We start from the raw sequence: 21746 nt of genomic DNA on the forward strand, positions 1-21746 counted from the left end.
CCTGTATTTTGCACGTTACTTAACTGTTTCAGAACATCATGTGCGAGAGGATGCATCAAAATGGAAATTGCTTCTAGAGAGGCAGCAATAAATATTGGTTGGGTATATTGCATTTTTGGGCTCCATGTGTTTTAGGATGTTCTCAATTCTCTTGCCCTAATCAACATTGTAAATACACGATGCATTTCCTGGTCATCCATTTGTTGAATTAACAATTTGGACCTTGCAGTTTCTACCATACATTTTGATCCTTTACTGTATATATTTAAGTGCATCTGCTAACAAAATTAATCTAAAACCTCCTGTCTTTTCCAGCTAATCAAAGAAAGGCAAATGGTGCAAATTCTGTGAGTTATAATTGGGGTCAACTAGTAGCTATTTGAAGATTAGCTAGTTAAAAAGCTGAGAAAAATCTTTACATTAAGGCAAAAGTCTGTATCCTTGTAACATATAGAAAATTGCCGCCTTCTCATTTAAATATTGGGAGGGGTTGTGTTTTGGTTTGGTTTGTTTTAAAAAAAGGTACTTGCCATGTTACTTTCAGTAGAGACTTAAATAGTTTAGTGCATTATTGAAATACATCAGTATTTGCAGTGATGTGATAAAAAAAAAAGAGCAAAGGGCAAATATGTCTCGTTCTGACAATTTTGTACAGGAGGTTTTGGACAAAGTTGTTGGCATATTTCTTTTATTGAATGTTCCCTTAAAGGATTTTGCTTAAATAATTTCTCCTTTAAAGTCTTTATAAACACATCATTCATGTCTCATTATTTATCTACTCTCTGCTTTATGCCACTGAGTTAGAATAGAATCAATCATGGTTCCCCACCTTGTCTTTCAATTGGGCGTAGTACTGTGACGGCCACATACCTTATTTAGTTTTAGAGCCCTTTACTGTGTCACTGTGTTTCCTGTGGAGCCTGAGTACGCTTGTGAATGACTTCCCAGCACCAGAAGTAGTATATACCAATTTTCTATTGTATACTTTCTTCTGTGGATCAATATGGATTTTAATTAACATCCTAACAAAATTATAGTTATGCTCAAAGGTCTCTCTCCCCTTGTATCTTGCCAGGAACTTGGTCTTCAGCAAGTTCCTATCATACTAGACATTGTCAAGAACAGACATAATTGAAATCCCTTTTCATTTACCCTGAGGAAAAGACACTTTTCTTTTCTTTCTTTCCTCTTCAGTATATATGCACAGAAGTTTGCTAACTGGAGGGATGGAGCAGCAAGCCTACTATAAACATCAAAGATAACTTGATACAGAGATTCTTGGAAGAAGTTTCCACCATACTTGGAGTGTCGTGACACTTTTATTCAACTGCTTTTCCACATTGCATTGCATTAATAACCTCCTTGCAGGTTTCTTGGCAGATGAGGAGAAAAGGGAGGCCTTCAATAGAAAGTTGGATGATGATTTTGAATGAATGAGGATGAAGATGAACTGTTAGCCTTAAAGCTTGTATGAGGTAGTCAGAACATGAAGAGCCGTGAAGTAGGTCAGTACTTTGTCTTCTTTTTACATCAGTTGTTCTGCAGAACTGCATTTGCAAATGTTGAGCTTATATTCACACATAGCACCAATATTTCTGTGTCTCCTCTTTGACTGTATGCTATCAGAGATTATTTTCTGTTGTTTTATCCCTTCTGTCATGTAGCTTTTGAAATCTCTTGTGCTAATAAGCATCTGATAGATCTCACCAGGAGTCTTGGCTTCATCTTTAGTCTTCCTTCTTTCTAACAATTCTGCCTGCAGTACATACTGTTCACAGGGTGGATCTCGCATATTGCTGTTCAGCTGCCAGGCTCTTCAGTAATAAACCCTGCATTTAATTTCTGAATTAGTGTAAATTATGATTTTAGGAGTGTTCTTCCCCTGACAGAAGAGTGCAATGCCATATTCTTGATCATGGCTGAAGAGTGCACAGGAGTCTGGGAAATGAGTTTGTCACTGATCACTTGATTCCTTATGATGCTTGCAAAAAATACGCTCTATCTCACAGTTTTTTCTTGACGTGGAAGAACTTTAGAGTACTCCATCTGGTTCTTTTGTATGGAATATAGAAACTTGGCCATTTAATTCACAATGACATTTCTTTCCAAGGTTCTGTAACAGTACTGCTAAAAAAGTAAGTTAGCATTCAACACGATTTTAAATTATAGGCAACTAGCCTAATAGTGAATTTGTTACTTAATCCTGTTACTCTTTGAGATGTTTTGCGCTGTTACTTGGTCTTAAGAAGTTGGATCCAGTATTAATCAAAGCCAGAAAGCCCATTTTCTCTGACTGGATTGTTTGAATGTTCAGTTGTCTAAATATTGCATTATTGTTAATTGCTCAGGTTTCCTTTAGGGTGAAGTAAATTTGATTCCTTTTATCTTCTTCCTTTCTGAAACTGAAATAGGGTGCCCTATTCCTCCCATACCATAGTATTCTGCGATTCCAGGATGATCATTTGTATCCTTTAGGGCTTGCAACTAATGTTTTTCCCTGTGAACGCGCAAAAACCACTATATGCCATGTCCATGAAAAGGAACCCTAAATATTATTAATATCATATGTACATTAGCTACTAATTTCTTTCTATGTGTCTTTTCTGGTAACACTTTAAAAATTACCATCGCTTGCCTGTTTGATTAAAAAATGTAGTGATATTGCTGTGTTATAACGTGGGTTGGAATCTAACTAGGCACATTTTTCAGTGTCTGCATTATTACTGTCCATTAAATCCATTAGACTTGAGGATAAAACTTTTAGATCACGCCATTACTCGGAACAACTTATATGTTTGCTTCACAGGTGGTTCTTTATCAGATATTACTGTCAGCTGTGTTCTCTAGTACTAATACTGCATGTACGCCATCACCAGCTTAGATGTCATTTTATTAGGAACTGCTGTCTCGGCAAAATGAGAATGTTAATCTAAAAGAACTGTATTTTTCCAAGCAATGTAAACAAATCTATCCTACTTAGAGTTACAATGTCAATATTTTGTACTGCCTGTGTTTACTTATTCATTGTGAGTTTTGGCATTTGGGGCATCTCCGAGTATACCATTTCTGGCCTTTCATTTCAAACCATTTCATGGTATTTCTGGCCCTTATTTTGGATTTTTTTTTCAACTTTCGAATAATTTTCATATGTACTTAAATGTATATTCTGAAATACCATAGAAATTCTTGTATATTTAAACACAGTCCCGTGTTGCAGTGAAAATTCACTCCTTGGTGATACAGGGAGTGGGTACACCAGTGAGTTTGTTTCATTCTGGACAAAAGCTTTAGCAATTAATGTTTGTTCAGTGTTGCAGAGAGTGTCTACAACTGCTGAAGCTTTGAGCTTTGACCTCAGCTTGCAGATCTTCCACTGATTGCTGGAAAAGAAAAAAAATGTATATCTGCCTGGGAAGGAAGGAATGTTCACTAAGCATTTTTATAGCAAAGGAAAGAGATAGCTTAAGGTCTGTTTTAATCAGTGCTGGGTTCCTTTCAATACTAAAATGTCCTAAAAACTTATTCAATGGGTTCTTTTTAGCTTTATTAGTGCTCAGGATATTTGCATATTTAAATGATACCACTGTATGATTATTATACCAGTAACATTCACACTTACACACCTGTAGAAAATATAGAGGGTTTCTGATGCAAATCCTAAAGAAAAGATGAGACATTGATTGACTTCTCAAAGATTTTCATTAGAAACCCTTTAATGAGGTGTAAATCAGCAACTTGTTTAGATGTAAAGTGCTTTACAATTGTTCCTCATGCCAAAGCTCATTCCAAAACATAATTATGTTTTTCTGGTAGAACCAGTCAATGACAGAGTCACTTATGAAATCAGCTTTTTCAGTTAACTTCTTGCCTGGATTTGTTGCTTGTACTCTGTGGAATGTACATGTTTGCTTAGCTTTAGCCTTTGAAAAAATCTGGTTCTTGGTCAGAATTTTCTGGCCATGTTCTCTTGCCTTTCATGCTACTCCAGTTCAAAATGATATTGCCCACTAAAACTCCTTGTAACTCTTACATCATCAAAGTTGTCCATTTGAAAAAACTGCCCAACAGCACCCACCCCTGCCTTTGGTAGTGGCCCTAGTGTCATTTCTTTGTCTCTACTATACATGCTCTATGGGTTCTTGTTGAAGTGGAACCTGAGTACTGAGGTTATGTTGTTGATGCTTTGCTAATCAAAATCCCTGTTATGGAGAAATCATCAGCAAAATTTCAGATATGAATTAAAGTAGTGCTTGTAATACTAGAGGAATAGCATATTTTTTTTAATTGTTTCAGTTATAAATTCTAAAGTGGAACTGGTAGATTTAATACAAATTACATTTTTTTGGCAGTTTTTTCTCTGAAGATCTGCCCCCTGCCCTAATCACTATTCGTCTGATACTCATTTTCCTTGCCAACCCAAAGAGAGTTGGAAGGCTTTGCACAAATGACCAGGGTTCTCTTGGCCTAGAGAGGAAAGCGGTTTGGAACAGGATATCCATCACTAATAAATAGCAGGAAAAAGGGTTATATATCAAGGTTGCTCATGTGAGTCACTCCTCCGAGTCTACTTCACTGCAAACAGGCTGAGATCTCTCTTTTTTTTTTTTTTTAAGTCTCCCACGTGTGGCCTGAGAATTACTTTAATTTTTTTAAAAATATCTTGGTGAATAGGAAAACAGGTATGGGTTTTTTCCAAACCTCATTGGTACCAATTGACAGAAATTGGAAACATTTTTGTTGTTCTGTAGCTAGGCATTTTCTCCTTTTTAGAAGAAATAGAGATGGGAACTGCATATTTATCAGTATAGTAACCAAACTGAAATTATTAATATAATTGTCTTTTGGACAATGGGGATTAGAGCAAAAGGACAAACATTCCTGTTAATGAAATAAATTAAAATTAAGACTCTGTGATATGTATAATTTATGAAAATATATGTTCATATATTTGTGTAGCTCGTATAACCAAAACATTTTATAAATGGTAGTGAAATAACAAAGACTCTGTAGCTGTTATTTCCATTCACTAGAATACTACCAACAGAAGATAGTGAGGAAAAATTAAATGTAACTACCCCCCCTCCATATCTAATGTCTAACATCCCCTTCTCTTCTCTTGGTTTCATTTTTACATGGCTTTTTGTTTTTCCCTTTTCTAGGAATTCTGGAACTGACCTTGCTCTTTGATGCAAATATTTAAGAAAAAAGATATTTCAGGTTTAAAGAAAAAAATCTCATGTGGGCTGTAGAGAAGGTATATTTAATATTGAATGCTTGAGCTATAGAAAGTTCAAACATTCCTTGTCCATACTAGAATTAAAGCACGTTAGTTGAAAGGTTTACGCAGCTTGATTTAAAAATGCAGCTTTTATTTCTTTCAAAAGTCCAGTTGCCTCTTGTGGACCAAGTTGGAGCCACCTAGGAAGGTCCTGCCCTCAACCATTAGTTATTTCTCTCAACTGGAAGTTGAAGGAAACTACCACAGCTGAAGTAAAGGAAATTTTAACGTGAGATGTTTTGCTTTGTACTGAAGCAGACCAAAATTGCTCCTGTCTCGGGTGGGAAAGGTTGTCTCTGATTGATAAGCAGATACTAGGAGTTTTGTGTTGTAATTATTGAAATAGTTGCCTCTGCAGCTCTGCTTATGTCCCCAATTTTAGATGAGCTGTCTAGTTATCATGGCGTTGCTGATGCACATTCATCATAAATCACAGATTGGGAGCTATGCTATTAGTGTTTCACTTCACTGTTAACACACCTGATATATGTAAACAATGTTTATATTTTTTCACCAGAGCCCTGCTCAGTTTAATTATTGCATTTTATCTAGCACATAAGATTAAATTTTGTTTCATAGTGACAACCTTCTGCTATGCTTTCTCTTAATGATTGTTTAACCAGAACAGAGAAAATTAACAGTGATAGCTTACATGCATGTATGTATTTGTCTCTGTATATGTATTTATATATACATACGTAAATATATACACTTATATTTACAAATGTGTGCACATATATACATATGCATGTATGCGTATGTATGTGTATGTATCCGTTTATGTGAAAGTCAAAGGATGAAAAGTATAACTATAATAAAAATCCATACAGTAGGGTATACATGAAACCCTGTAAATTAGTGTATTACTGGTTTTAGAAAAGCTTTTCTGGTGTTAAAACCAAGATCTACTATCAACATACAGTATCACTAGTCCTCCCCCTTCCCCGTGAATTTAGTGCTTAATGTGATTCTTCTGGCTTTAAAATTGAATAATTTTATTAGTTGCTAAAGCTGTACAGTAAGAGGGTATTTCAGAAAGGAACGCAGATTGTAAAATTCAGCTGGGACACTTACAGAACTGTTGATATTGTTTTGTCAAAAACTGATTTAAAATGAACTAGAAAATTGCCGAGCCATCTAAGTATGGGATGTGGGAAAGTTAATATATTAAAGAAACACTATCATGAGAAAAAGTAGTGCCATTTTAAAAATAATATTTTAAGAAATTCACTTATACAGAGAATAGGGCAAAATCATAAGCCTTTATGAGCCCAATAAAGACTGCCTACCTACTGCCACTTGATACAATACCTTTCTTATTGAACTTGGAAAAAATCTACTGTGGAGGCCTTTTTTGTGCAGTATAGGTTTCGTTGGCTTTTCAATTTAAAATGGAAGAACGGTGATACTGTGATAAGTGTCCTTATGACTGGCCAGGCAGGCGCACAACACCCTGGACCAGCATGTGCATGCAGTAGCCAGGGCTAGTACCTTTGCAGCCAGGGTGCTTTGGTTTGATGTGCTGTTATTGCACTGGCTGTACTGGCAATCTTTGTGGCTTGGTAGTGGACTTGTAGTAGTGCCTGTTTTAAAGACAGAAATATATTTTTGTCTCTTTGCAAGGCTTAGGAGTATTATTTTTGCTTTAGAGACAGGCTCTGCAATGAACTGAAGAGGTAGTAAATCCTTCTTATTTGATGTGGCTTCTTGCAACTGGCCCACTGCATAAAATGTTCATGTGAAATTTTGGAAGATCAAAAAATGAGGTGTCGTTTTTCTTCAGCTCACTTAGTGTTTGTTTAAATAGTTAACGCAGGCATGTAGAGTACAGACAAAAGATAAGAATGATTAGTCTTTGTATTTTGCTTTGCATGTGTGTAGCTGGTGGTCCCTCTGAAAAGTACTTGGTGATAATAAGACAAGGTGAAATCTTTGCGTTTTCTAGTCCTCTTACTGCATGACTCTTGTCTACTTCAGTCTGTTCTTGCATGTTCTTATTCATGGTGTGCAAGTCACTGCAAGAGTGCGGGCTGTTTAATTCCTGGTAACATACTGAGCTGTAAAAGCCTTATGATGGTATGTTGGAAATAAGGATTTTCATTAAAAGTTCAAATGCAAGAGAATACTGCTGTTGTTTTATAAGGAAGCCTGTCCTTAAAGGGAAAAACAGTTTAAAAGACTTCCACCTGAAATTGTGTTCTAAAATTTCAAGCACCAACTACTATTATTGCATCTGAAGCAAAACAATGAGGCTTTTTTAAAGTCAGTTTGCTTTGCTTATTTGACAATATTTTAGAGAAAATCTGAGTCCTGTCAATGTTCATAACACATTTCTCATTCACTTCAGCAGCCTCAGAGTTTAACTCCTATTAAACAACTGCTGCCAGTGGTCTGGCACTTTCTTTCCCACGTACTGCCATGGTGACTCTGTCTTTCCATTTCTCACAAGGGAGTTTGCATGCAAATACCACGCAGCACAGGAGGGTGTTTGCTGGCAACAGCTGCACTGAGTCTAAGCCAGCGCATGCAGAGCTAGAAGGAGTGGAAAGATCAGATGTTTGATAGTATCCTACACACCTACAGTATTGAAAAAGCATCTCTCAAACTATTTTAAGCTAAAATTATTACATTTCAAAATATATTGCTTACACTTTTAATTGAATTTTGCCTATTCTGTCATCTTCAGCAGATGTTAAATAACTTGAAAAAATCTTGCAGTCTGTGCTCATTTATAACATAGTGGTTGTAGTTAGAAATTAATTACAGTACCGTTCCTAAAGCCTGCCTCCCTGTCATGGTTTAGCCCCAGCCTGGCTAATTTCAGGAGCTAAAATCATGCGATTGGGCTCCCAGATCCCTTCCTCCCCTCTACCAGGGAAAGGGGAAAGGGAAATGAGAGGAAAAATATTTGTGGGTTGGGAAGTAAAACTAGAGCCTTAATGAAATTATAATAATTATGATGAAAATAACTAGAAAGTAATGACTGTATGTCACCACAAATACTGTAGAGCAGACACAAGGGAATAGGTCCAGAGCTAGGAGGGAATTGGACTCAGGAACTGGATTCAGGGACCCACATATCCAGGATGAGGAGCAACCAGATGGATGAGGCCTTCACTGGATGTTGGCCACCAGAGAAGAGGATGAGACCCTTGTGGTCTCTTAATTTTATACTAAGTATGATGTATATGGACTGGGATACTCTGTTGGTCAGCTTAGGGTCACCTGTCCTGTTTGCCCCTCCTTGCAGGTGTGGCCCTTTTCAGCCAGCTTGAGGATGGCTTTGGTTGCTAAAGGAATAAGTATAAGCATTAGCCTTTTTGCATGCCAGTGCTCTGTGCTCTGTGTTATCACTGTCTCAAAAGCATGCAGTTAGCTTTCAGAGAATGAAGTTACTTAGAGCAACTGACTTAGTCAGAAAACTGACTCTAATTTAGCTCAAACCACAACATCCACCATCAAGAAATTTCTTGTGAAGAGCCTCTTTGCAGCTATAAGGCTTTTCAAAACATACTCCCTATGAGCCATTCAGGAATCAGCAAAGGGTGTTCCCTTCCTTGGGAACCCTAAATCTACCTTTCACCTTCTGCTTCTGCTCCCTGCCCTCTACTCCCCACCACTTGGAGAAGGATGTCTGAAACCAGTTGAATTCTTACCTGTCTTCCCACCTGCTCTCCTCCTCTGTACCCAAGTGCCTCCACAACCAGGAGAGAGCTTCTCTGGGGGAGAGTGAGTCCAGCTGTTTTGGCAGCCTGCTGCTTTAGCAGCTGAGACCCAGCTCTCTCCTTCGGCACAAACAAAGCAGGCTTAATGCTACTCGTCAAAATACATTTGCCGTGGTAAGCATGGGAAAATGAGCCAATGGGAATGCAATATGAATAACTTCAAAAATTGCAATTATGACTAACACTTCAAGTGCTATTTACTTTAACATTTGACCAAGATAATGCTGCTAATTTCTTTTAGCTCGATGTGAAATTTAGAGTCTGATTGTTCTAATTGGCAGAAAAGGGAAAGCTGCCAAAACCACATACTGATTTACCTCCCTCTTGATTCTGTTGACATAGCTGAAGTTGTGCAGGATACTAATTGTTGAAGAAAGTTACTTCTGGGCTGCTTCTTTTTTCTACAAACCCCTGTCTCTGATCTAAAAGCTCAGAATTTAAGATCCTCCAAGTTAAATGAAAAAAAACATTAGCTCATCTTTTGCAGCTCTGCAGTGTCCCGTGACTTTGGGGATAGTGGCTTAGTTTATCTTTATGAATTAAAATCACAGATGAGCCAGTAACTAGAAAACAGCAGTAATGGCTAAGGGAAAAAAAATAAAATCTGTGAATTTGATATAGGCCATTTAAATACCATAGCCTATAGAAAAAATATATGAAGCATTCAGATCTACCACTGAATGTCTTCAGATTCAGACACTTATGAAGATTACATACTGACATGAGAGTGAACTGGTCTAATCTAAAATCCATTAGGGTACCAGATCTGTCATTAAATCAGTAAAATCCACCTCTTTGGTCTGTAGACTAGTGTGATGCATGGATGGCAGAGTGATGTGGGGGAACCTCTCACTGCCATGAAGATATTTATCATTGTAATAGAGCACAAACTGAAGGACCTCATGTAACATGCAGCAGAGACAACAGCCTTGATGTTCCTGTCCCCTAAATCTTTTTCAAGAAAAGGAAATTGCAAGTACTCTTGGAAGCAGCAGGAGCAAGAGGAATGGCTTTTTCCCCCTCTCTTTGTCCCCGCTAAACATATACCAACCTATTCCCAAAGAATTTTGTCTCTTTTCACTGAAATATTTGCAGTGATCAATTCGCAAAATTATTTTCCATTTCAAACAGTCTTTTCATAAGAAGTGGTATAGGTTATACATGGCCTGTTTTATCCCTTTGACAAGTATGAATTTCTAGAGATATTTATATTTGTCATACTTTATTTCTACATCTTTTCCTTAGTAGGCATAAAACAAAGAGTGAACTTTTAGAAATAAAAATCCCTCCCGATGTTAGAAAGGGTATGAAAATCCTTGGAGAAGATTTGTGGGGGAAGATAAATAAATTAATAAATAGATAAATTGACACCACCACTGCTCTCTATTAGGATGGATTTTCACAATATCTCATGAACAATCACCTGACTCAAAATGTATTCTAGTACAGAATGTTTAATTATGTGTGTAAGCAGCAGGATTGTAAGATCCTGAAAAATATTTAAATAATCTTTCAGAAAAGTAGCATATAGTTTGAGCAATGGTGGCTTACTAATGTTGGTATTTTGTATAGCTAAATCAGATGCGGCGGTGCTGGTTGGTGACACTGGTTATATTAGGTGGGGTTATGGGCTGCTGTTTGCAGGCAAAGTGACAGATGTAGTGGTACTAGTGAATTGACAGAACTAGTGTTCTGTCAATTAAAGCCTAGCCACATTTTTCAAATGCTTATAAAAAAAAAGATCGAATTTTTGGTATGGATTTGGTCAACCTGAAGATCAGGACCTCTTTAAACTGATGAATATGGAGTTAGCCAGCTGCCTGTTGACATTATTTCATTTGTGCTATCAGAAATAATACAGTATCAGACGGCTAAAACAATGAAAAGTTTGGTGATTGTTTAAACCATATACACTGCTTAACACATTGTCCAATTTTCATATGAACCCATTTCAGTAAGGTTGAATTGTAGTGAGTCCTTATTTGCATGTGCATACATATTTTTTATGTTATTAATTATCAAAGTTTCAACATAATTTTCCCTTTTAGGTTTGTAACAAGTGACCCATCTGCAAGTCTTTATGGCTTATGCATCTGCTAAGGAATGATATCTACTGTGTACTGTTTTAGCTGAACTGGCATGTAAGGTAATATGACTTAGTCCTTTTCCATTTCAATTTATGTTGTCTTGCTTAGGCTCTGTGTGAAGAGGGGACATGTGGACAGTGACACTGGCTTAATTTATTAAGCCATGATAATTTGATTGAATGGTTGAGTCTTAATCAAGGCCAATCAGTGCAATAGTTTTGGAGTGAAGATCTATCAAAGGACAGACATCCTTGAAGTAACTTTCCCATATTTTCTCCAAGCTTTGGTTTCTTTTCCTTTTTTTTTTTTTTACTTTAATTTTGCTTATTTTAGGACTGACATGGCAACATTTTAGGGAGATCAGAGATCTGTCTTTTGGGGAAAATGAAGTATAGGATACTTCTCCTTTCCTCAGACTTCTTTTTCTGTGTCAGTCTCCAACCTTCTTTGCATCCCTCAGGTGTTTTTCTCACCCTATACAGAACCCACTATTAGTGCTATCGCACGCCACACAGCAGAAAGGGCTCGTTTTATTCCTGCTTAGTACCGTGGATTCACACCCTACAAGACTTCTAGTTGAAATCCAGCCTCGGAGAGTTGGCCTTCTCAGTTAGGGTGGCAGGGAAGGCTAACAGTTACCTTGGCTGGAAGGCATCAAATTGGATAAACAAAAAACAGGGACCTGGAGAGTGGGAAAGCTCTTGATGGTGATTAGTTGTCATCTTGCTTGTCAGAATAAATGAAGAAGAGGAGCACGATGTTTGCACTGTTTGAACAAGCCACAGAGAGCAAATTAGATGGTAAATGTGATCATAATTTGCCTGCCTTTCTTGAAACTCCCTTGGTGCTATTAGTGTTTTTCTTTTTTCAGGTAAAAAAGCTTTAACAAATACATACTTCTGTGGAAACTGAAGTGCACTGAGGTTGTTTACAGACGTGGTGTGCAAAGATTTCTGTGGTTTAAGTGATAGTACTTATTGTATCTACATACTGCAGGCTGGTACAAGGTGGTGTGTAGTGCCATTGGAAAAGGTAATGTATTTCAATACTGCACACGCTGTGGATCCTAGCAAGCTATAGAAGTATATATTTAGAAAGGTATGCTTACATAAAATAAGCTTGTGTCTGAGCTTTATATTGCACTTGATTAAGTACTGTTGGTAAGCCAATTATGGTATTTTTTGGAAAGGTATCTGGAATGTAATTTATTTTGTCCTATTATCCTATGATAATGTGCAGTAGCAGGCTGTGCCCCTTGCTGAACTGCCAGCACACCTAAGGTGACCACAACTGTTACTAAATAAGAAAATCAGCACTTCTGTGATTTGTACATAAAGAAACATGGTGTAACCTGTAGCATTTAGATAATGAGTGTGGGGAAGAGATGGAGAAATGCTACTTACAGTTTATTTTACACATGAAAGTATTTCACTCATAGCAGAAATTTTTAGTATAAACAAGTATCAATTAAGAGAACAAGTATGAGCATTGTTGGAGAATAAGGTAAAAGCTGTGATGTAAAAGGCTCTTCTGGGCAAAGACAGATGACCAACAGTGGAAAGATTTAAAGAATTTTTATTGCCTTGCAACGAAATCTGAATCTGTGGAAACTAGTAAAAATTGACTGAACTGAAACAGAGACCTGTAGGAAGCAAAAGACCTTGTTTGAAAGCCAGGTACTTGGACTGTCATATCTATGATTTGTATAATAGTTACCAAGCTAGGTAGAAGAATATCAGACTGCATCCAAAGTCAGGGATTTCCTCAATATATTGCAATAAATAAATAAACAAACAAATCAATAGTAACAATAACGGTGGATTCACCATGTCACTGTGACATAAAGGGAGAATGTAAAGAGAAGCATATTTTTTTTATCTCTCTATAAAATCATTTTACTATACCAGGCAGCTCAGACTGGTCTTACAGCTCTCTATCAAATTGCATTTGCCTATGCATCTCTCTTCTTTGTCTTTTATCGATGTTGGTAGAGACCCTCTGGTTAAGTATCCTGCCAAAGCCAGAGTGTCAACATTACCCAATATGAGAAACAGAAATAATGTCCTAAAGCAGAAAAGCACAGTTCTTGTGTGCTGGCTCTGACTGGCTGTGGGGCACAGAGCTTTAGGAATTACAATGGCTCTTGGCATTTCCTTTAGAAATGTGCCACATTCCACGTCATCTCCAGCAAAGCTCTATGATGGACATAGATACTCTCTATCGATCTGCTGGGCCTACTTCAGACAGAAGCATGTATGGTTTTTTGTTCCTGTGTATTTTGGATAAGCTCAGAGGAGACTGGTAGAATAAATGGAAAGTGTTCTGCTTCAGTCAGTCTCCAAACAGTGCCAGATATTGTATTGTGCAAATACAAGCTGGTAAGTAGATATTTTGCAGGCTGATGCATTTTTTACTGATATTTTAATATACTGAAGTTGGAATGAATCTAATTATGTTTATAATACAGCTTGCAACATAATAGTGTATTCCATATGAGTGATGCATAGTGGCAAGCAATTAAATTTCATTTTTCTTTATTGACTATTTGAAGCTTTAAAATATTTATTTGGCAAGTTTGTGTCTCCTTTTTGTTATTTTTAAGGATATGAGTACTTAGCAGGCTCATACTCTAATGATTTTTAAGCTGTAATAGAAAGCACATAGCATGTGAACAGTGATGTGAAATGGATTAATTAAAATCAATGTTATTTCAATGAATACTAATTGAATTATTAATGCTTGGATCAGGGTTTTTCCCCATTTTGTGATTATTCAGCTTGCTGGCTGATGATGTATGCATTTCTGTTGATGAAAGCCATTTCTCCATCTTCCTTTATTGTTTTGGGGTTTTTTTCTTCTTTCCTGCCCTTCATTAAAGGAATATATGTCAATACCAGATAGAAGATAGAGACTTGCTCATAGACAATTTACTTTTTTCAGTGCTGTCTCCATCATCTTTTCCAACCCTGAGCACAACAGCACACATTCTGTTTTGGAAGTAGCCTAAAAGCTCTTCAAGTGCACTGTGATCAAAAGTGGGGTTGGCTGGTGTCGGGAGGGCCATGGTGTGAGTCCATACTTTTAGTTAGGGTGAACTATCAGAAACTGGCAAGCCCCGATGCCCAACAATACACTGTGAGGCCACTGCTGCTGGGCTTTCCATACTGCTGGCCCTGTGCATTTGAGTGGGTGGTGGAGAAGAACTGTGGAAAACCTGCTGCCTAGCTCTGGGTTGAGGAAAGTGGCTCTCTTCTGCTCTTTGCCCTGACTACTATTAATATCCCTTCCCCCAGGCTACTGAGTCTTATGATTTCCGATGAAATAGATTAAAAGTTCCTCTGTTTTGATGCCAACAGTAATGTGATAAATTTGTTGGCCAGTTCTCTAGGATTTTTGTTTTCATAACTTGAAGGGATAAGCTCAAGGTCCAAGGAAAAGATTCTTATCCCACTAAATTTGAAGCATGGGCTCTCCCATCCCCAACTATTTTAACAATTATATTATTAGAAAATAGTCTATTAAGAATGTGTAATTCACCTGTTAATTATTTACTGCAAACAGAACAGTTTTGTGTGTGTATACTTGCACAGAACAGAGGAGACAGCAGGAAAGTCTGTTATCGGGAAGCCCAGTGCAGTAACTGGCTGAGATAGCTCTTTCTGCAACAGTTGTGCAGGTGGAATCAAACATTTACCGCCCCCCCCCCATTTAACAAATGTAGTCCGGAAAGTGCAAAACAATTTGAAAGGATTCCTGCAGCAGAGAATTGTCAACAGGGCCTTGGCAAATGAGTGGTAGTTTTGGGGCCTGATATAGAGGAGCTACGGTTCATGTTATGGAGACCTTTGGAGAAAATGTCTATGGCATTATATTGTCTATGTGGTTCAGTATGCTACAAGAGCTGTTACAATACATGTAGCATATAAATAGGGAAGGACAACAACTTAGTATATTACAAGTCTTCAGAGAAGCTAATGCTTTTGAATGTTTGTTTAAATATTATTTGTTGGATTACAATACGTTATCACAGATTCTCAACTGAGCTGTAATTCTGTTATTTTCAAGCTAGATAGGATTTGATCTTCAGCTGAAGACATTGTACATCTCAATAATAAAGTGTAATTTTCCTGCCTTCAGCAGTATCTGTAGTTCTGTCAGCCACATGCAGTAGAGCTTTTTCCCCTCACTATGAATCAGCAGTACATACTATTTCAATTATTTATTACAACTGCTACTTATAGAAACTGTATTAACCAGTAGTATGCTTTGCATTCCCATTATGCTTTCTGTAGTACTCTGAAGCTTTACGGTTTTGTTATCAAACATGGCTTAAATTGGAAAACATTTTAGGCAGTGACCAAGAAAATGAAATGGTGGTTGAAAGTTATGTCTGTTGCCATCACAGATACTGAGTGGAGAAATTCTGAGATGAAGTCATTTGTCTAGTGCCCGTGTCATAGAAATTCTAGCCCTCCTAACAGTGGACACAAAATGTCTTTCACATGTATTTCTTCACATACCTTTCTCTTAATTATCATCTCTACCTGATGGGACACTTAAAATACTTTGGATATATTTACAGCTCTGATGTCAAGCAAGAAAGGGTTCATGAAAGTGAATTCATATGTTTTCTTTTCTTTTTCTTTTCCTTTATTTTCTGCCCCCATTGATCTTCATGTTTCTGTTGCTTGATCTGAATAAGATTTCTGATAGGTTGTGTAACAAGATTTCAGTGATACCTAGCCATTCACCCAAGTAGTTTTTCAAAACTGCTAGCAATCAAAGGAGGAAGGAATGTAACTTTTTTTCGCATCAAAGAAATGATTCTTAATTTGTTTGGCAATAGCACTGGGAACAGCTTGGTGTACTTATAAAGTATCTTACAACTTGCTGCTGCTGTACTGGAATGAGATTAATCAGTCGTCCAGAGGAAAGAATGAAATTACTCATATGTGGGACTTGGCATAATACAGTGTCCAAGTCCTAAATCTTTCCTGCTATAAACCTAAGTTCCCCACAGCCCTTTCACATAATTCCTTTCTTGATATTAAAGACTGTCATTCTAGACTTTCATCCAACCCTAAGGATCCCAAAGATCTTGTTAAACGGGTTGTCATTTAAATGGGTTGTCCATATTTTAATATGACCACTTAACAAATACTTAGGCAAAGTGTATGAGTCACTACAAAAGATTTACCCCGCTGCTTCTTAGTTAGATAAGAGAAATTGTTTAGACATATCAAGGGTTCAAAATTTGTTTGTTTGAGTCTCTGGTCTACAACATTCCTCAGATTATGTTCTGATACAAGCAAGAGACAAGAAGTTGTTTGGATTCAGTTTCTTGACCAGATGCTATAAAAGTTCAGCTCAACTATTTTCACTCTTCTCTTTTGCTGAATGATGTGTCTTAATGGGTGGGAGTAACTTCTTGTATTCATCTAACTATGGACTCTTATTCCAAGCTTTATTTTAAGAAGGATGGAATTGAGGAAGAGAGCTGATGAGCTCTTCTATAAACAGCTGGGGTTAATCTCTAGGTAGATACCTCTTGTTCTTGTGGGAGACTTCAATCTTCCTGATATCTGCTGGAAGTACAATAGGGCAGAAAGGAAGCAGTCTAGGAGGTTCCTGGAGTGCGTGGAAGACAACTTCCTTGCACAGCTGGTGAATGAACCAACAAGAGAAGGTGCCCTCCTGGACCTGCTGTTTGTGAACAGAGAAGGCCTTGTGGGGGATGTGGCAGTAGGTGGACGCCTAGGACAAAGCGATCATGAGATGATAGGGTTTTCTGTTCTAGGTGAAGTGAAGAGGGTGGTTAGCAGGACAGTAGTATTAAATTTCCAGAGGGCAGACTTTGAACTCTTCAGAAGGCTGGTTGGCAAAGTCTCATGGGAGACAGTACTTAAGGGCAAGGGAGCCCATGAGGGCTGGGAGCTCTTCAAAAAGGAAATCCTAGCAGCTCAGGAGAAAGCCATCCCCATGTTCCGGAAAAAAAGCCGGCAGGGGAAAAAAACAGCTTGGCTGAACAGAAAGATCTTGAATGATATCAAGAAGAAGAGAAATGTTTATGGGCTCTGGAAGACGGGACAGGCCTCTTGGGAGGACTACAGGAGGGAAATGAGATTGTGTAGAGAAAAAATCAGAAGGGCTAAGGCTCAACTAGAAATCAGATTGGCAAAGTCTGTGAAAGATAACAAAAAATCTTTCTATAAATATATAAATAATAAAAGGAGGACTAGGGAGACCATACAGTCGCTATTGGATGCAGAAGGAACAACAGTAACAGGGGATGAGGAAAAGGCTGAGGTACGTAGTGCATTCTTTGCCTCAGTCTTTAATTGTAAAGGAAGTTGTTCCGTCTGTGTACAAACCCAGGAGCTAGAGGAGCAAAATGAGCCTTCTATGAGGTGGTCAGAGCCTTGCTAGCCCGACTAGACACCTACAAGTCTACGGGGCCGGATGGGATTCACCCAAGGGTATTGGAGGAGCTGGCGGATGTGCTGGCCAAACCCCTCTCCGTCATCTTCCAACAGTCCTGGCTGAGTGGGGAAGTTCCACTGGACTGCAGGCTGGCTGATGTTGTGCCCATCTACAAGAAGGGTCGCAGGGAGGATCCAGGGAACTACAGGCCTGTCAGTCTGACCTTAGTGCCAGGGAAAGTCATGGAACAGGTGATCTTGAGTGCTATCATGAAGCACATGCAAGGGAACCGGGTGATCAGGCCCAGTCAACATGGGTTCATAAAAGGCAGGTCTTGCCAAACTAACCTGATCACCTTCTATGACAAGGTGACCCGCTTACTGGATGAGGGAAAGGCTGTGGATGTGGTCTTCCTGGACTTCAGTAAAGCCTTTGACACAGTTTCTCACAGCATTCTGCTTTGGAAACTGTCAGCCTCTGGCCTGGACAGGCGCACACCCTCCTGGGTGGAAAACTGGTTGGCTGGCCGGGCCCAGAGAGTGGTGGGAAATGGTGTGAAATCCAGCTGGAGGCCAGTGACAAGTGGGGTTCCCCAGGGCTCAGTGCTGGGTCCAGCCCTGTTCAATGTCTTTATCAATGACCTGGATGAAGGCATTGAGTGCACCCTTAGCAAGTTGCAGATGACACTAAGCTGGGTGGAAGTGTTGATCTGCTGGAGAGCAGGGAGGCTCTGCAAAGGGATCTGAACAGGCTGGATCACTGGGCTGAGTCCAATGGCATGAGGTTTAACAAGGCCAAGTGCCGGGTCCTGCATTTGGGGCACAACAACCCTATGCAGTGCTATAGACTAGGAGAAGTCTGTCTAGAAAGCTGCCTGGAGGAGAGGGACGTGGGGGTGTTGGTTGACAGCGACTGAACACGAGCCAGCAGTGTGCCCAGGTGGCCAAGAAGACCAATGGCATCTTGGCTTATATCAGAAACGGCGTGACCAGCAGGTCCAGGGAGGTTATTCTCCCTCTGTACTCGGCACTGGTGAGACCGCTCCTCGAATACTGTGTTCAGTTCTGGGCCCCTCACCACAAGAAGGATGTTGAGGCTCTGGAGCGAATCCAGAGAAGAGCAACAAAGCTGGTGAAGGGGCTGGAGAACAGGCCTTATGAGGAACAGCTGAGAGAGCTGGGGTTGTTTAGCCTTGAGAAGAGGAGGCTGAGGGGAGACCTCATTGCTCTCTATAACTACCTGAAAGGAGGTTGTAGAGAGGAGGGAGCTGGCCTCTTCTCCCAAGTGACAGGGGACAGGACAAGAGGGAATGGACTCAAGCTCTGCCAGGGGAGATTTAGGCTGGACATTAGAAAAAAGTTTTTCACAGAGAGGGTCATTGGGCACTGGAACAGGCTGCCCAGGGAGGTGCTTGATTCACCTTCCTTGGAGGTGTTTAAGGCATGGGTGGACGAGGTGCTAAGGGGCATGGCTTAGTGTTTGATAGGAATGGTTGGACTCGATCCGGTGGGTCTCTTCCAACCTGGTTATTCTATGATTCTATGATTCTTCTTGCAGTAAGGGAACTTACTGTTTTCCTCCTTCAGAATTATTTCTCTCAACTTAGAAACTACTATTCCCATTCTAATACACATGAGATTACCATGATTTGAATTTGATGTTTAGTAAAATTCTAAAGGGGAGGAAGAAGACATCCTAGATCTTTGTCATTTGAAATTAACAACAGACAGGAACAATTACATTTGAAATGTCTGGCATATTTCAAGGCATATCTTTATAATAATATTTTTGCTCTTTATGCCAAAGGAAGATATTCTTTTCATTGTCCTTTACAGTTGGGATGCTGTTTCAGGCAGTAGTGTCTTGTGTTGAGCCTTCACAAAAAGTCAAGATTTTGTAACTTGTTTGTTCATTGGTAAAGTAATTAATAATTCAGGTCTACGGATTGTCCAGTGCAGACTCTTTGTCTTAGGACTTATTCCATGAGATACATCCTTTCATCACAGAGACACAAATATAGAATGACTGAAAAGTATAAAGCAAATTCTCAGTGCATTCTTTTAGTAGGCTCTGCAAGAGAGAAGCTGTGACACCCCTCAACGTGTGATTTAGGCTGGACATTAGGAAAAAATTCTTTACAGAAAGGGTCATTGGGCACTGGAACAGGCTGCCCAGGGAGGTGGTTGAGTCACCTTCCCTGGAGGTGTTTAAGGCACGGGTGGACGAGGTGCTGAGGGATATCGTTTAGTGTTTGATAGGAATGGTTGGACTCGATGATCCAGTGGGTCTCTTCCAACCTGGTTGTTCTGTGATTCTGTGATTCTATTTGGATGCTTGTTTTTCCATCATTATTGGTCTCCTGTAACTAAAGTATTTTCTATTTAAAATACTATTTTTTTTCTGGCTGATGATGGTTCCTTTCCTTTTCCTATTTGTTGGAAAAACTTGTTACTGTTTTCACTTCTTCCTGTCTGTAGTAGGTTGGCAAGACACTGGGTAGCCATGCAAGACAAGATAGATCTGATTTCTTTACCTGAATTTTTATCTTTTTCAAGATTGGAGATTGGCTTCATCAGAATTCGCCTTGTGTTTATCTAAAAGATTCTTTATGACTTATAGGCTTGTGAAGTTAAGAAAGTAGTATTTTTCATTACTAATGAGAAGCTAAATAACTGGGAAAACCTCAGGTTTTGAAATAATTGCTGATGGAAGAAAAAGTAATAGAGACAAGAGACTTAAAAGTTCTTCCCAGACTTTTTTCAGAAACATTTTTTCTTAAGCAATTTTTGGTCTTAAATGTCTCCTCAGCTATGGCAAAATGCCTCAGCTTTAAATTGCCTGTGTTAATGAAAGATGACATCAGATTAAACCAGAATTCAGCAGTGGGACTAATGGCATATTTTGTGGGAGTCTGGTTTCTGTATACAGTCACCAGAAAAAGCAGGAAACAAGTCTGTTGTGAAAGGTTAAGAGAATGGCGTGCATGTGTCCATTTGAAAATTATAGGCAAAGAAACTAAATTTGTCCTTCAAAGAGCTGCCTACTATTATTTTGCAGGGAGGAACATGCTGTAAAGGATGATCTGATCATGCTCCAAAAGGCCTGTTTGGACTCTATCATCTTTTTTTTTTTTTTTCTTTTTGTTTTGCTGACATGATGTGGCTACTGTAGAGAGTTGATGAAATAAGTTAAAAGTGTTTAGTCATATTTCTGGAGAGAATGAATGAAAGTAAGTAATAATATGGTTTTATGGTTTAGTTACTGATTGTAACTGAATGGCGCCTTTCAGAGCCTTGAATCAATACACTAGGTCAGAGACTGCAAAATGATTGACTCAGAGTATGATTCCAGAGCCAAGGTGGCAACAGATGAGGGGGAAAGTGTGTAATGCACAGAGGAAAAATAGGAAGTCAATGAGTAAAAGAAAAGATGCTCAATAGATGCTTCCTTTGGTGACCTGGCTACCTTTTAGAAATACTCTACGCACAAGCAGCTGACAAATGGAGACTGGCTGATTAAGATAGGATAGGTTTCTGTTTAGTTCAGTTGGAAATACTGTCATTTTAAAAGGTGACAGGAATTGCACTAGTGTTTCCTACATTAGGTATCTGGATGGATGAAATTATGGCTCCTGATGATATATCATCAGCAGCTTTTCTGAACTCGTAAGTCACTGGAATAATTTTGTCTTTTCTTGGAATAATTCAATATGTCAAATTTTTGTTCCAGTTTCTCTCTTTCGGTTTGATAAGAATTTACTTTCTATTCCCTTTGTCTCATATTTTGAGAACTCTCAAATCGCATTCTGTCCTTGGCAATAACTGGCACTTGTCTTAGTTTTTGCCCATGGGAGTTAGTCCAAATGCTTGTAGGAGTTTACTGATACCATAAACGTTTCTTGTTGGAGATATGTAGGTAATGCTGTCTCTCTCTTCCATCATGCTTTCTCCAGCACCTTAGTTTTAGGTAGCTTTAATAAGTTTTCTTTTAGGAACCAGAAGATGAGATAAACATATTTATCCTCTTTGAAAGTGTGTGTGTGAATTTTCTCTGAAATACAGTGAAAACTTATCTCTTTCCAGACCTAGTAGTTCCCAACATTTGGATACCTGGCAGAGGACAAAAATTGTAAGATGGATTAATGTAGCATGCCTGCTTTAGTATGGGAAAAGACTGGCAGTAGCTGTACAGTCAATTATGATCATATTTGCTTTGTAGCTTTTCTCGTCTGCTTGT

The 21746-nt window shown here is 38.7% G+C and overlaps 1 protein-coding gene across 5 annotated transcripts in view; it reads left to right on the plus strand.

The window, feature by feature from the left end:
* Nucleotides 1–21746, plus strand: part of FIGN (fidgetin, microtubule severing factor) — a 101709-nt gene that overhangs the window by 38862 nt on the left and 41101 nt on the right. The window contains exons 1-2 of one of the 5 annotated variants that reach the window (XM_069861213.1): nt 11063–11149; nt 11962–12122. The exons of 3 other annotated variants lie outside the window; for them this stretch is intronic. The gene's annotated coding sequence lies outside the window, so the exon portion shown is untranslated. Of the gene's footprint in view, nt 1–11062; nt 11150–11961; nt 12123–21746 lie in introns of those variants that run through there. One more of the 5 variants, XM_069861214.1, reaches the window with a different exon arrangement.

Source organism: Phaenicophaeus curvirostris, chromosome 7 (assembly GCF_032191515.1).
Source record: "Phaenicophaeus curvirostris isolate KB17595 chromosome 7, BPBGC_Pcur_1.0, whole genome shotgun sequence".
Lineage (NCBI taxonomy): Eukaryota > Metazoa > Chordata > Aves > Cuculiformes > Cuculidae > Phaenicophaeus > Phaenicophaeus curvirostris.